The sequence below is a fragment of the Eumetopias jubatus genome, unplaced genomic scaffold (assembly GCF_037043125.1).
Source record: "Eumetopias jubatus isolate StellerSeaLion01/CBP00866 unplaced genomic scaffold, mEumJub1_p1.0 scaffold_6, whole genome shotgun sequence".
NCBI classification, from domain to species: Eukaryota; Metazoa; Chordata; class Mammalia; order Carnivora; family Otariidae; genus Eumetopias; species Eumetopias jubatus.
The window spans coordinates 144148696-144165316 of record NW_028274812.1 but is presented as its reverse complement, the minus strand read 5'-3'; positions in this window follow the sequence as shown (position 1 = coordinate 144165316).

Sequence of the window (16621 nt, the reverse complement as noted above, 5' to 3'; positions counted from 1 at the left end):
TTTGCCAAAGCTATTTATAGTATTCTTTTAAAACATTTTAAAACTCTTGTCTAAATGTTGTCATGTTCTCTCTTTTTTTCATTTCTAGGATTGTTTATATCTCCTTTTTCTTCCTTGTTCACTATCACCAGATATTTGTTTTTATTAATGTTTTTTTTAAAATACCCAATTTTCTGATTCTCTATACTCTTTTTTGGTTTCATTATTGCTCTCGATTCTTATCCCTCATATTTCCTTTCCTCTGTTTTCTGTGTGTTTTCCATAACTCCTTAGGTCAAATGCCTTGCTAATCATATTTTAGGCTTGATTCATTTCTAATGTGTGCTTTTGAGGCTGTCCATTTACCAATATGTGCCGTATTCCCTATAACCGCAAGTTCCAATACAAGTTATTTTTTATTGTCATTTGGCTCTAAATAGTTTTTGTAAGTTTCTCTACTTTCCTCACTGACTCCTGGGTCAGTGGGCATGGGCAGGGGATGCTATTGGCGCCCCATCCAGATCTATTTTACTTGGCCAGTGCATCCATCCACTGAGTGCTGTGAGTGTTGACTTCCTCTGAAGAAGTCAAACAGAAGCTGTCTTGCCCAGAAGGTCCCATTCTCACAGTGACGGCTTGCTGCCAATGACCAACTGACACGGGAGGAAATAACATGAGGCCCCCACCCCCATCCCCCGTCTCAAGATGACGCCAACTCGATGGTACAGTTTGTGCTCCAGACCTCCCCGTGGGATCAGGCTACTTTTCTGCAGGGCTACTGTCTTTACTTTCCCCTCCGCCCTCTCCTCTTTCTCTCACTCTTCTTCTCCCTCCTTCTATTGATCATACAACAATCCTCTTCTCAGTTTCTGCATCTAGAAGATACAACCTAAGACGGGGGTACCAGAATAGCATGGGCTTGGGAAATAGATTTTTCGGGTGGAATTTTGGAGGAGGAGCACTCAGGAGCCAGACAGCAATGGGTGTCCCATGACTAGAGGTAGGTGGAGTTCTGATAGTCTCTGGTGTACTGGGTCATCTGTGGTAAGGTCGGAGGGCATGTAGGTGGAAGGGGGGTACTGGCTGGTGCAGTGTCTCTGGGATTTGAGAGGTACATGGGGGAAGTGGTTACACTAAGGAGGATGGCTGGAATTAGGTTGCTCTTGCTAAGTGCTCTTTGAACACTGAAGAAAGGAAATGACATGTTCAGGTCTGTTAATCAGCAATTTAAAGCAGAGTGTGAAATTCCAAGGGCCTCATTGGCAGCATTTAAAAGAATTCTTTCCTACTATGTTCAGAGGCAGATAGAGCCGAAGACCAAATCCAGGACGTAATGAGAGAAGAAGAAGTCAAAGAAGGCTGAATTCTCAGCCTAGACAAGTGTCCTCTATGGCACTGCCAGGTCCTTAAATGGGGAAGGACTGGGAACCCAAGACCTGGTGTGGGACCACCAGGGTAGATGCAGTTGAGAACCTTGAACCTACTCTAGTTTCTCCTGAACCTTCTGGATCTGAAGAAATTACTCCCTCTTATTGGAAATTAGAGTCCCCCTTTGCTTGAATACTATGCAGAGGTCTCATTCAAGGGCAGACCATTTACTAGATTGTGCTTCCCATCTTGCAAGAACCTGGATAACATGGCTGCATGGAGCCTGGGGATGTTGGGTCAAGTCAGAAAGAATATACAGCAGGATGGAGAGCTTGCCAACTTGGAGGCATGCTCTGGTGACACAAGATTGAATTCCCCAGCACAGGCCCTGGGACACAGAACTAATATGCTGCTGGGATAGCTCTTGGAAGACTGGAAAAAGCACTGGTTCCAATTAAATGAAGTATAGGTGTCAGGCAGTCATGGCAGGCTATGGAGGAAAAAATAAAAAAAAATACCTTGATGTGAGCGTGCTAGAATAAGTCTCCTATGTAAGACATGAAAGTGTTAGGAGAGCTTGGAAGATATGCCACTTGTTAAGGTGATGAATGTGCTGGTGAGCACCAGCATTTTTTAGAAGCTCAGCAGTAGCTATATTTTGTAGGCTAGAATGGATGGTAGGAGATGCTGTTACAGAATTGGGCTTTGTAGCAACAATAAAGATGATGGGATCCCAGAATAACACTTAACCAAAGCAAAGCTGGAGTAATTACTGTTGTGGACAGCAGTATTGGATTGGCATCCATAGGACCCTGCCTTGCAGAATTCACAAGAATGATTAATAGGATAGGTGTTCCTAAAGGCAAGATAGATGGGCAGCTAACAAGGATGTTGCTTAATATATATGACTAAATGGAGTAAAGAATGAGCAGAAGGCTGAAGTTAGTTGCCCCAATAAATGGCCACAATCCTTTGCCTGGTTTTCAGTCTGTGCTATTTTTTTAGTCCCAGAACCAATTAACTACAGAGGCTAGGTCCTCATGGAGAAGGACCCTGAAACGCTGTGACATGGGCAGTTTGGTAATTTCCTCACTCCTTCCCCAAAAGGAACTATAGACGTGTACTTGGATAACCATACATGGAAGAAAGGGATATGCCAAGTACTTTGAGCACTGTTGGATACAGGTTCCAACTTGACACTGATTTTTGGGGACCCAAAGTGATATCCTGGCCCCCTCTATCATTGTAGAGACATAGGGGAGTCAGATCATACATGGAGTCCCAGCCAAGGTCCATATCACAGTGGGTCCACTAGGTACACAGACCCACCCAGGGTCATTTCCTCAGTGCCAAATAAATAATTAGACTGACCGTTCCCAACCCTCACCTTGATTCTTATGACCTGTAGAATGGGAGTTATTACAGAGGGAAAGGCCAAGAAACTTTCCTTCCAGGCCAAGAGAATAAATATCACATGTTGAGAGAATGACGGAAATCAGTGCTATTCTTAAAAATTTAAAGGATGCAAGGGTGGTAGCCCCATTATGTCCCCATTTAATTTACTAGGCCTGGCCACTGCAAATAGTAACAATAATATACTACCACCATGTAACAAATAGCCCCAATTCCAAAAGCTTATGTCAGATGTAGTATCTTTATTAGAAAAGATTAACACACCCTCTGGTACATGGTATGTACCTGTATTGATCTGGCATATGTGTCCTTTTCAATACCAAATAAGAAGGAGAATCAATTTGCATTTCTATGGGCTGGTCAAGCGTAAACATTCGTGATCTTACTAAAAGGCTATGTTATTTCTTTGGCTATCCGTACTACTGTTACAGCTCTTTTTTGGTGAGTGGTTGGCTGTATCTTATTTCATCCTTTTACTTTCAACCTCTCTGTGCCATTATAAAAGTATCTTTTGTCAATGGCATATAAATGGATTTTTAAAAATTCAATCTATGAATTTTGTGCTTAAAAAGGGAATTTACTTTCTTTACATATATTTTTACTTCATTGTATGATCTCATTTTGATATATCTATTTTTCATATTTACTTTGTTTCCTAATTCTAGAAAATTCTCAAAGAATTTCTGGAAAATTCTCAGTTTTACCATTCTAAATAATACCTTAGTTCCATTCTATATTTCCTGTCCTATAACTTTCCTTAGATATGTATTGGGCATTTAATTCATTTTCCAAGTCATGATCTTTCTTTATATTTTTACCCATTTATATTTTATGCTCATTTATGGGTAATTACTTCAGATATTTCTTCAGTTCCCCAAATCTTTCCCTTTTTTAAAAGATTTTATTTATTTATTTGAGAGAGAGAGAGAGCATGAACAGGGGGAGGAGCAGAGGGAGAGGGAGAAGCAGACACTCTGATGAGCAGGGAGCCTGACTTGGGCTCCATCCCAGGACCCCAGGATCATGACCTGAGCTGAAGGCATAGGCTTAACCAACGAACCACCCAGCTGCCCCTCCCCACATCTTTCTTTAGCAGCATCTAACCTACTGGATTTTTTTTTTAAGATTAATGACTATGGTTATAACATTTATTAATCTGCATGCACTCAACATAGCATATAAATATATAAAGCAAATACTAACAGACTGAAGGAGAAATAGACAGCAATAAAATAAGAGTAGGGGACTTTAATAACCCAGTCTCAACAACAGATAGATCATCCAGCCAGAAAATCAACAAGAAAACAGCAGCTATGAACCATACTTTGAACCAAATGGAGCTAACAGACATACACAAAACATTCCATCCAAGAGAAGCAGAAATCACATTCTTCTCAAGTGTGCATGGATCTTTCTCAGAATAGATGATATGTAGGCCACAAAACGAGTCTTAACAAATTTAAGAAGGTTGAAATCACATCAAGAATCTTTTCTGACTACAATGGTAGGAAACTAGAAATTAGGAGGAAAAATTGGAAAGTGCAAACGTATGTAGAAATGAAGCAGCACTGCTAAACAGCCAATGCATCAGATAATCAAAAGGGAAGTCAAAAAGTATCCTGAGACAAACAAAGTGGAAACACAACATACCAAAACTTATGGGATGCAGCAAAAGCAGTCCTGAGGGAATTTTACAATGATAAATGCTTACATTAAGAGAAAAGAAAGATCTCAAACAACAGCTTACACATCAAGGAACTAGGAAAAGGACAACAAAATAAGCCAAAAGTTAGCAAGAAGAAAGGAAATAATTAAGATTAGGGCAGAAATAAATGAAATACACTAGAAAGACAATAGGAAGATCAATGAAACTAAGAGCTGTTTTTGAAAATATAAACAAAATTGACAAACCTTTAACCAAACCAACCAAGAGAAAAGGAGAAACTCAAATAAGGTGGTAAAAGTGGAGATATTACAATTGGTATCACAGAAGTACAAAGGACTACTATGAACAATTATATGTCAACAAACTGGATTACTTGGAAGAAATAAATATAATCCTAGACACATATAATCTATCAAGACTGAATCATGAAGAAATGGAAAATTTGAATAGATAAATAATGACTAAAGAGATTAAAGCAGTAATCAAAACTCTCTCAGCAAAGAAAAGCTGAGGACAGATGGCTTCAGTGGTGAATTCTACTAAATATTTAAAGAAGAATTAATGCTAATCCTTCTCAAACTCCTCCAAAACATTGAAGAAGAGGGAACACTCCCAAACTCATTTTATGAAGCTGGCATTACTCTCATACAAAAGCAAAATGAGGACAATACAAGAAAAGAAAATTGTAGGCCAATAATGTCTGGTGAACATATATGCAAAAATCCTCAACAAAATAGCAGGAAACTGAATTCAACAATACACTGAAAGGATCACACACCTGATGAAGTAGGATTCATCCTTGTGATGCAAGGATAGTTCAAAATCTGCAAATCAACAAACACACACCACATTAACAGAATGAAGGGTAAAAACCATATGAACATGTCAATAGATACATAAAACACATTTGACAAAATTCAACATCCTTTTATAATAACAACTTCAACAAATTATGTGTAGAAGGAATGCACCTCAACATAATAAAGGCCATCTATGACAAGCCCAAAGCTAACATCCTAATGGTGAAAAGCTGAAAGTTTTTCCTGTAAGATCAGCAGTGAGACAAGAGTGTATACTCACCACTACTATTCAACATGGTACTAGAATTCTTAGAGCAATTAAGCAAGAAAAAAAAAAATAGGCATCCATATCAGAGAGGAAGAAGTAAAATTGTCCCTGTTTGCAGATAACATATCATAATTAAAAATTCTAAAGACTCCCCAAAAACACTGTTAGAATTAATAAATTCAGTAAAGTTGCAGGATACAGGGCCAACATATAAAAATCAGTGGTGTTTATAAACATAAATAACAAACTATCTAAAAAGGAATTAAGAAAATAATTCCACTTATAATAGCATCAAAAGAATAAACTACATAGGAATCAATTTAACCAAGGAGATGAAAGATCTATACAATGAAAACTATAAGACTATGAAACTATAAGAAAGAAATCAAAGAAAACACAAGTGGAAAGCTATCCTGTACTCGTAGATCGGATAAAATTAATAGTTTAAATGTCCATCCTACCCAAAGCAATCTACAGATTCAGTGCAATCCCTATCAAAATGCTAATGGCATTTTTCCCCATAGAAATAGATAAAAGAATCCTAAGATTTGTATAGAACCACAAAAGACTCTGAATAGCTAAAGTGTTGAAAGAAGAATAAAGTTGGAGGCATTACACTTCCTGGTTTCAAACTATGTTACGAAGTTGTAGTAATCAAAAGAGCTGGCATAAAAATAGACACATTGGCCAGCGGGATAGAATAGAGAGCCCAGAAATAGTCCTACACATATAGGGTCAACTAATCCTTACAAAGACACCAGGAATACTCAAAGAGAAAAGACGATCTCTTTAATAAATGGTGCTGGAAAAACTGGATATCCACATGCAGAAGAATGAAATTGGGCCCTTATCTTATGACACTCACAAAAGTTAACCTGGAATGGATTAAAGACTTAAATGTAAGACCTAAACCATAAACCCTTAGAAGAACGCCTAGAAGAAGAAGCTCCTTGACATTGACGTCACACTACTTTTTGGATTTGACACCAAAAGCACAGGCAATAAAAGCAAAAAACAAGTGGACTACAAGTTAAAAAGCTTCTGCAGAGCAAAAGAAACAATGAACAAAATGAAAAGGCAGGCTACACAACTGGAGAAACTATTTGCAAGCCATCTATCTGACTTGGGGTTAATATCCAAAATACATAAGGAACTCATAAAACTAAATAACAAAAAAACCCTAATAACCTTTTCTAAAAATGTGCAAAGGAACTGAATAGACATTTTCTCCAAGAACATATACAAATGGCTAACAGGTATATGAAAAGATGCTCAATATCACTAAGAATCAGGGAAATGGCAAAACTACCATAAGATAGCCCCTCAAATCTGTTAGGATGGCTGGTATCAAAAAGACGAGAGATAACACATGTTGGTGAGGATGTGTCCCTTGCACAGTGTTGATGGGAATGTAAATGGGTGCAGCCATTATGGAAAACAGCATGGAGCTTCCTCAAAAAATTTCAAATAGTGCTACCCTATGATCCAGCAATTGTACATCCAAAGAAAATGAAGTCAGTATCTCAGATATATGCACTCCCATGTTCATTGCAGCATTATTCACATTAGCCAAGACATGGAAAAAAACTTGTGTCCATCAATAGACAAATGGATAAAGAAAATGTAGTACCCAAATATAATGGAACATAGTGCAGTCACGAGAAAGAAGGAGATCCTGCCATTTGTGCCAACACGGATAGACCTAGAGGACGTGAGGCTTAGTGAAATAAACCAGACAAAGAATGGCAAATAGCATGATCTCACTTGCATGTGGAGTCTCAAAAGCAGAGAGTAAGATGGTGGTTACCAGGGGTTGGGGGTAGGGGAAATGAGACGTTGGTCATGGGGTATAAACTTTTCATTAGTTATAAGATGAATAAGTTCTGGAGATTAAATATACAACATGGTGACTAGAGTTCACAATTTTATATTGCCAAGAGAGTAGGTTTTGAGGGTTCTTACCACACCCACACGCAAAAAGATAACTATGGGAGGTGAGGGAGGTGTTAATTAGCTTGATTGTGACAGTCATTTCACAGTGTATATGTATATCAAATCATGTTGTACCCCGTAAATATGTGTGTGTGTATATATATATATATATATATATATATATAAATTTTCATTGTTCAATTATTCCTCAGTAAATCTGGGAAAAATGGCTGGTTCTTTTGTAGAAGCTCTACTTAGTTTTTCAAATTGGTTCTTTTGTCTGTTTGGAGGTCCTGCCGTTTTATTATATCTCATAGCCCTTTTCCAAATTTAATAATTTTGAACATACTTAAATTTAAATATTTCATTATAGACCCATAAGACTTTAAAAGCTACTGTTTGTGCCTCTGTCCATTTCCCCATTTGCCGTGTCTGCTGACTTGACCTCCCGAGGTCTTTCCCTTGCACGGCTTACACGTTGTTACCATGAGCTCATCTTTGTTCTTTATTTTGCATGAGACAAGTATACTCTGGGTTCTGGAAATGTCTCTGGAAAGGCTTCACGTTTCCTTTTGCCACTGCCCTAGAGGTTTCATGGTCTTCTGTTTCATCGTTTGATTGAGGAGTCCCACAGTAGTGGCATAGTATAAATTTGGGACCCCAAATTAGGGTTCTCTCTCGCCCTGAATATTGGAAGGCTGGATTTTAATTTTACATGTATATGAATTTTTTCCTATCAAGAAGGTAGTATGGACAGCAAAAGGTCCATGCTATTTCTAGGAGCCCGTGAGCAGAATTTTTCTAATTGCTCGTTCATAAACTGTTGTTTGGGGGTTCCTATCTTGGTCTGTTCAGGCTGCTATAACAACATATGCAGGGCTCGCTACCTCCTCTACTCTCTCCCACTTTTATTTTGGGTCATTCTCACTGTCTCTGGTGCTTAAGTACACCGGCTTCAGCATTAGGCGGACCTGGTTTGAGTTTTGGCATTCAGTACTTAACGGTGTGACTTAGGCAACTTTTTCAACCTCTCTGAGTCTCAGCTTTCTCATTTATGCAAAGGAGAAAATAACAGTAATTTGTTGACTTGTGAAGATTTATAGAGAGCATACATGGACAGTGCTCGGCAGAGGGCAAGTGTTGTGCAGCTTTTAGATGTTATGATTATTAGCTTCGACTTGGTTTTTGGCATCTTCTTCTGAAACTCCTGCCAACTTTCCCTGACTTCCTACTGCTTCTTTATTATCTATGTTTAAGCCAGAATCAATTTTTTTTTAAATTGGTGCTTTTCCATTATTGACAAAAATACTCCCCGAAGCACCACTTTTGGTCTTGGTATACCTTTATTATCTTGGGCCTACTAAGTTCATGACTTCTGTCTCTCACTAAAGCTGCTGATTAATTTTCAGCGTTTCCCATATAAAAAGAGGGAGATGGTATTGATGGTGTCTGAGTATGTGTCTATATGAGAGTAGGGATGGATCAGCCATATTGTGTGTGTATATTTTAAAGATTTTATTTATTTATTTGAGAGGGGGAGGGGCAGAGGGAGAGGGCGAGAGAGAACCCTAGGCAGACTCTGCACTGAGCACAGGGCCCAACACAGGGCTCCATCTCATGACCCTGAGATCATGATCTGAGCCGAAAGCAAGAGTCGGGTGCCTAACTGACTGAGCCACCCAGGCGCCCCACGTCAGCCATATTGTTTTATGTGTCATTATCTTGACATTAGTTTTACTAAGCTTTGCCACATTGAACACACACAGACTGTTTACATGTAGATTCAGGGGTTTTGTCTTCATATCTACCTTAGAGCCTTAATTACTGTTGATTCTAACCCATGCAGCCCAAACAGAATATCAGAGGTGATTTGAATGTTATACTGGACAGTTTCTATTATGCCATCTGTGATGTTGTCCTTATTAGGCTTCCTTTGAAATACTAGTGGGTAACCAGGACCCTGTTTGGATATCACACTAGTATGAGTATAAGTTTTAAACATGAACATCTTCATCATTAATGAAAGGTTTATGGAGCTCCCAGCATGTATAGCACTGTGCCTCCCAACTCTGCATCCCAGCGTCTCTGGTCCTATCCATGGACGCGACCCCAGTACAAGGAGGGAGGGAGTCACCAGCCAGTCACCCATTTTCAATTTTGGAGTCAGATCCCTCTGTGCACTTCTGAAAGACAGTCTCCAGTTAGAAAATACAACAAATCATGATGACAATTTGGGCTACAGACCAGAAGTGCAATGTGTCCTTCGTTTCTAGGAGTGAAATTTTTAAGTCTACTGAGATTATTTCAAGGTCCATGTCCATCATATCCATTTTCTGAAGGAAATTTCCTAGGAAGAGTGTCTGGTTACTTGATGCGGAAATTGCTTTCCTTTCTGGATGGTGACCATCATCCTCAAACTAATTTACTGTTTAGTGTTCAATATTTGAAAGCAGGAAATTGTCATAATAAATGGGAAACTTGAGATGATGGTGGAAATGCGTTCAGAAATCTGGTTGCTAGGGAAATCACTGTTGCCTACTTTAATTTATTAAAAACCTAGACCTTTTTTGGCATTTCCCCCCTCATTCCTATTCTCATCAATAGCCCATTATCAAAAGAACTTTATTAAATATCGATCTCTGCTTGGCACTATGGGTGATTGGGCCCCTGCCCATTAGCACCTTGTAACAACAAAAACAACGAAGAACCACAAGAACAAAATGACAGTATTAATTTGATACTTAACTGATAGACATTCATCTAAGAACCTTAGTTGGCTTTTAAAAAATGTAGTCCTTACAACAGCCATATGAGGAAGGGACTATTATTACTTCCATTATATTGATGAAGTGCCTGAGACACAAAGTCAATAATTTACTCAAAGACACACAACTAGTAAATAGAAGAGTATGGATTCACCCCTTCCCAGCTCACATCATTAACCACTGTGTTCTACTGCTTCTAATCTATTGGGAAAAAATGAGAAATGATAGAGAGAATGCACACGTAGACCAAAAATATAAATGAGGATTTATTATCGCATGCTAGAGTTTAGCACATTTTGCAGGATGGGGGTGAGAAGAGAATTTGAGGAATTGGATATTGAGGTGAAGTCCTGCACTGCAAAACAGTGAGATTCTGAAAAGAAGACTATGTGTTTGTAAATTGATTGAAAGGATGGGAGAGGCAGGTGGAGAACAAGATTACATTTTAATTTTTTAACAGATTTTATTTATTTATTTATTTGAGAGAAAGAGAGAGTGAGAGAGCAAGAGCAGAGGGAATGACAGAGGGAGAGGAAAAGCAAGCTCCCCGCTGAGCAATGAGCCCAATGTGGGACTCGATCCCAGGACCCTGGGATCATGACCTGAGCTGAAGGCAGATGCTTAACTGACCGAGCCACCCAGGCGCCCCGAAAGATTACGTTCTAGAAATGGAAACGGTCTGATGGGCCAAATGGAGAGCGGAGTAGATTAGTTCAAGGTTGGTGGGCTCAGGGGGTTGGTCTGCAGGAAGCAAGGTCAGCACATCCCAGGGACCCAGCTTCTTGGAACTCGATCGCTCAGTCCTCTATAGCAAGAAGAAGCAAGATATGGTGCCACCCTGATGTGGCCTCAACATGTCAGCCTTTTGCATGTCACCAGAGGCAAGTGAGTTTTAATCAACCACCCCACCTGTTGAAGCTTTTTATCCTCATGTTGAAGCAACATGATCTAGTGACACAAATACCACCTAGGAAGTCAATAAAATCGGATTCTATTCTTGGTGTTTTCTGGAATGAGTAGCAGTCATTCTGGGTAACTCACTAACAAGACATTTTAATGAGTTAATAAATCTTTCTTACTGAACTACATGGAAAGACATGAAACATTACACTTGAGCTACTCACCAGCCTTAATTAAACTTGATGCTGAAAAGGTCAGTACCCTGTCTGGCAGGCTCCAAATCACTTCAGACCTGACAGTAGGGGTGGCTGTAGGGGTGAAAGCAAACGTGTGCACAGGACATGGGGGTCCTAGGCCGACCACTGGAGCCTTCACTGGGTGCATTATAAATGAGCCATGTCCCACCTAACGACATTAGCATTTATATTGAGTGCTGGCTCTGTGTAAGTCATTGCTCCAAGTGTTTAGATGCATTAATGCATTTAATGTCCAACAGCACCCCTAGTAGGTACTTGCTGTTATAATTCTTGATAGATAAGGAAACTGAGGCACAGAGAATTGTAATGACTTGGCCAAGGTCCCGCAATCTACAAAGTGATAGAGCCAAGATTTGAATGCATGGATTCTGATTTCAGAGTCTGTGTGCTTGAACACTAGTCTTGGCTATCTCCTTCCGTCAGGGGTTGGGTTGTGTTCACATAGTTAAAAATACACCAGCCTCCTGTGGGTTTTGAGGCACCACTACCTTCCAGGAATTCCAGCAAATGCATTTTAGGACAGGTCAAAACACACTCACCAATATCATACAGATTGGTAGAGGTCACTGGGAGATTGGGTTGAACAATTATTGCACTTTTTTGGTGCAATTGCACATAATTGCACAATTATGGTAAGAACAATTATTGCACTTTTTTGAACTAACATACCTTGATTCAGCAAACATTTCTTGAGCTTCTGCCATGAACTAGAAACTATGTTAGGTGTTGGGGAGAGCTTTGAGTCAGACGTGGTATTGACCATCAGGGCTCTCAAAGATGAGCAGGTCTGCCCTTTCTAAGATTTCTGGGAAAACACAAAAATAGCATTCTGGATGGATCTTTTGTAAACTCAGCGCTTGAGTTCCGAGGGGGACTCGCCTTCATCGCTTGCACTGGTTCAGACCAAATTCCCGCATTATGGTAACATATGTACGTAGTAGTCTCTGCCCATGTTTTTAGGCTCTGTACAAGTGCAGAGCTCTGTGATAAAGGATGGGTTTAACCAGGGACATTTTGAAGAGAGATGATGCAGCTACTTTCTTGTCCTTTCTAGCAGAATCTATCCAAGGGAGCAAAGTCTCTGAGTCAGGCCCCTGGGTATCAACGCCAGCTTGATCACTTTCTGGCCATATGTTTTTGGGAGACTTACTTCATCTCTCTGAGCCTAGACTTCCTTCTCTGTAACATGGAGGAAATAAAGGAGGTCACCCTTGGAATTCTTTCCAGGATAAATTAAATGCAAAAAAGGCAGAAGAGTGTTTATCACACTGCGGGCAACAGAGAAAGTGCTCAGTAAGTGCAAGCTATTTTGATTCCATTTCCCAGGTCCATCTCACGGTGCAGTCCTCTGGAGCAGACTCTCTAGCAGCACAAAAAGTACATTCCTCTCTTTCTTTTTTCCCTCAGAGCCGAGAGTAAGTTGGGCCAGGCAAGACATGGGAGTAACAAGCTCAGGGTTTCTGGCTGATGTTTTCTCATTCTCAGAAAGCAAGAGAAGTGACAAGGGAGCAGCTCCTCTGGACCAGACTGAGGGGGGCGATGAGCTGGAGACGGGGACCTTGAGAGAAAACCAAGGCACCTTATGCATCGGGGCGCAGAGCGTCCACTCTCCTGGTCGGTGTGTTCACGTCTGATCCGTGTCCTCTGCTCTCTCCCCCTCATGGCTGCTCTGAGCTGCCCTCTGCCGTCCTCAAGCTTCCCTCTCTCCTCTGGCCCCATCTTGGCCTTCTGCAGATAAACCTTGCCCTCTGACACTACTCAGCCTCAGTCTGGCGTGTTGCACGGCTCTAGGGGTTGCTGGTCACTTTGGAGTCCTGCAGCTTAGTGGCCTTGTCCCAGATGACCCCCCGCCCCCCGCCCGGGGGCCTGAGCTACTTTAGCTAGAGCGCACCTGATCCAGTTCTTGCCACGTGCTGCACTCACTCTTGGCTCTGGCACTTTGTGCTTTTGCTTCAGTCTTCCAAGTCCGAAGTCCACCTCCCCCCCCAAAAAAGAACAGATTCCTCCTTAGGCCAGGATCACTCCGGTCAACTTTTGCTTATATTTCAGGGCATGGATTAAATATCACTTCCTCAGGGAGGTCTTCCCGGAAACTTAATCTAGGACAGATGCCTTTGTTTAAACAGGATCCCTGGATGTGCTCCTTTTTTGTAGCCTCTAACACAAGAGCGATTTGCTTAAAGTCTGTGTCAAGGCCATGGGCACAGGAACTCTGTTTGTCCTGGTCTTCCCGGTGTGAATTCAGATAGTCCTGCCTCCGCTCTGGCCTCCTTCCCGCAGCCTCTCTGAGAGGCGACCTCTTTTTAATAATTTAGTAATTTAATAATTTAATAATTTAATAATTCCTGTTTGAAGCTCTTCTTAGTGGCTCCTTCTATCACTGCAAATAACACACTTATTTATGATTTCTTGATTTATTAACTGAGACAACACTGAGTGATTTCCTATCATGGAAAGACGAGGGTTTCCTTTATGTTCTCTGTAGCTCATTTTACTCCCTCTCTTTCTAATGTTTGTGCTTCATTTTCAGTTCTTTCATTGTGCTATCTTTTGAACGACAAATTTTAAAGTTAAGCCATTATCTCTTTTTTTTATTTCATTTTATCCTATTGATTGATTAATTGAGAGAGCAAGTGAGCATGGGGGCGGGGGGGTGCAAGGGAGAGAACCCTAAGCAGGCTTCACACCTAGAGCCCGATGTGGGGCTCGATCTCACAACCCTGAGATCACAACCCAAAATCAAGAGTCAGAGACTTAACCCACTAAGCCACCCAGGTGCCCCTTTTTAAATTTAATTTAATTAATTATTTTTTTTTGAGAGAGAGTGTTTCTTAAATTTTTCTTTGTTATTAAGTTCTTAATTTTACATGCATTTCTTCTTTCCCTGACCTTTAGATAGTTACTCTTCATTTCTCACTAGCTCAGATGAGGATACCAGTTTTCCTACCCTGCTCTTCCCTTATCCTTTCCCTTCTGTTTTGCACATCTTGGTAGCTCTCTCTCTTTATTGCTACAGCATCAGATTGACCACATTTGCAGTCCATTTCAAAATCATATTTTAGGCATTTCGTTTGTCCACGGTTTGATTCTGAAGGTTGAAAACAAGTAATCTGTTTGCACGATTTTGACTTAGTGTTTGTCGTAGCAGGGCCCCTCGAGGCACAGGGTTCGGTCCTCTGTCTGTGGGTTCGTGTCCCAGCTCCTGTCCCAGCAGCAATAGGGTGCCCAGTGGGAAGGAAGGTCGGGTTTCACATGGCTTCTCCCCTCTTAGACTCTTATCAGAGAATCATGCTTAATAATTGGGACCATGATTTCATTGTGCACTTTATTTTTAAATTTCCCTTCTCTCTCTCTCTTTTTTAAGCTTTTCTTTATTTATTTTTAAGAAAGCTCTAGGCCCAACATGGGGGTTAAACTCACAACCCTGAGATCAAGAGTCGCATGCTCTACCGACTGAGCCAGCCAGGGGCCCCTATTTCTAAAAGTCCTTTGGGGTTTCTGTTGCTTGCCACTTTTTTCTCCTTCATGAGAGTCAATGTATCTTTCTGTGGACTAAAAGTAACCTTCCCATGTATTGCCTGAAATCACAGCCCTTTTCTCTTCCCACTCTGATCTCTTATTTTGTAGATGTCTGTTCTCTCTGGAAGCTTCTTGGATGCTTTTTTCTTTTTTTGTCCTAAAATTTCACAAAAAATGTGTCTCTTTTCTTTAACCATTCACAGTGTTGAATATTCAGCAGACACATCCAATCTGAAGATTTCTGTATTCTGTAGCCAGGAAAATTTTTCTTCTATTATTTTATTGATAATTTTTCTCCTTTTTTCTTCTGTTATCTTTTTATCTTTGATGGACTCTCTGTGTCTTTTATTTTTTATCTCTTTTTAAAATTTTTATGAGAGGAGATTTTTACTTTTTAGGGAAGGCTTTCAAATCATTCACATAGTAATTTGTTATTTTAAAACTATTTGATGTTCCTTTTTTATAGTATTCTATTTTTGTCTTATGGGTGCCATTTCTTCTTGAAGGCTAATTAGATTTTTTTTTTTTAGAGTTCTATGAGTTCTGAAATACTTATGTTTCCCATGGAATCTGTTATTCTCTGTGTACTCAAGGTACTGATTTTCCCCAGGTGTCTGATGATTCTGGCTATACTTTCATATTTAAGGATGAAGGACCATGTGGTTGGCTTAGGAGCGCTGGAAGCAATGACTCTACTCTCGACTAAGCCACTCTGGGTCTTCCATCCATCTCTCCCACAAGGAATGAGAAGTACACCCGCTAGCTCTGTATCAGTGAACAGGGCTCCTTGGTGGGAGGATTTTGCTTTTAGATGTCATAATGGCAAGCTAGCCATTAGAATGAGCTCCTCTAATCCAAATGTTAGGTTGAGGAGAGCTTTGCTTTGAGGCAACCATATCCATACTTTGGTCTTAGTTCTGTCCAGGAAATCTGCTATACGCGCGCGCGCGCGCACACACACACACACACGTTAGGGCAGAAATTTTAGTGCCCCTATCAGTTATCTCTCTGTTTTCTCTAGTGCCTGGCTCTAAGTAAAGATGCACTAGTTGTTTTAAATGACCATATAATAGTACCACATAGCTTTTCCATACACACTTTTGAGGGTTCACCTTCATTAAGATGTGGTCCCTGTACCCAAATAGCTAATACTCTAGCTGCTAATGGAAGAAGCAGATGTGTAAACCAATCACTATAACAGAGACAGGTAAGTGTGGTAGAACACGGTTGTACAAAATGCTGGCTGTATCCAGGAAGAGACCTTGAGTCTGAACCAGGGGTTGGGGGAGGGAGAGAGGAAACGCGGCAGAGAGCACATTGGATGAAAAGGCAGCCTGCAGACTCTGCAGCCAGGTTGCTGAGATTTGAATCCTGTTTCTTTTCGGGCAAGTGGTCCTCTCTTTGTCTGTTTCCTCCCCTGAGGAAAAGACAGTAGGCACAAGACAGTAGCTCTGACCTCACAGGGTTTATTGGTGAGAATTAGATGAATTACTTACGTAAAATGCCTCCACTCAGTACATACTAGATCCCATGATTATTGCTATTATTTCCTGATGTGGCCTTGAATGATGGCTTAATGGCCAGTGCAGGGGCAGGGGGTTATCGCTGGGAAGATAAGCCCCGCGAGTGAAGGCACGCTGAGGGAGGAGAGTGGTGGCGGGTGGCCAGGATGCCGGGCTCTGGAGTGACTGTCAGAATAAGACTGGAAGGAGCTGGATCAGATCCCGGGAAGACTTGGACCCTCATCAGGGGTT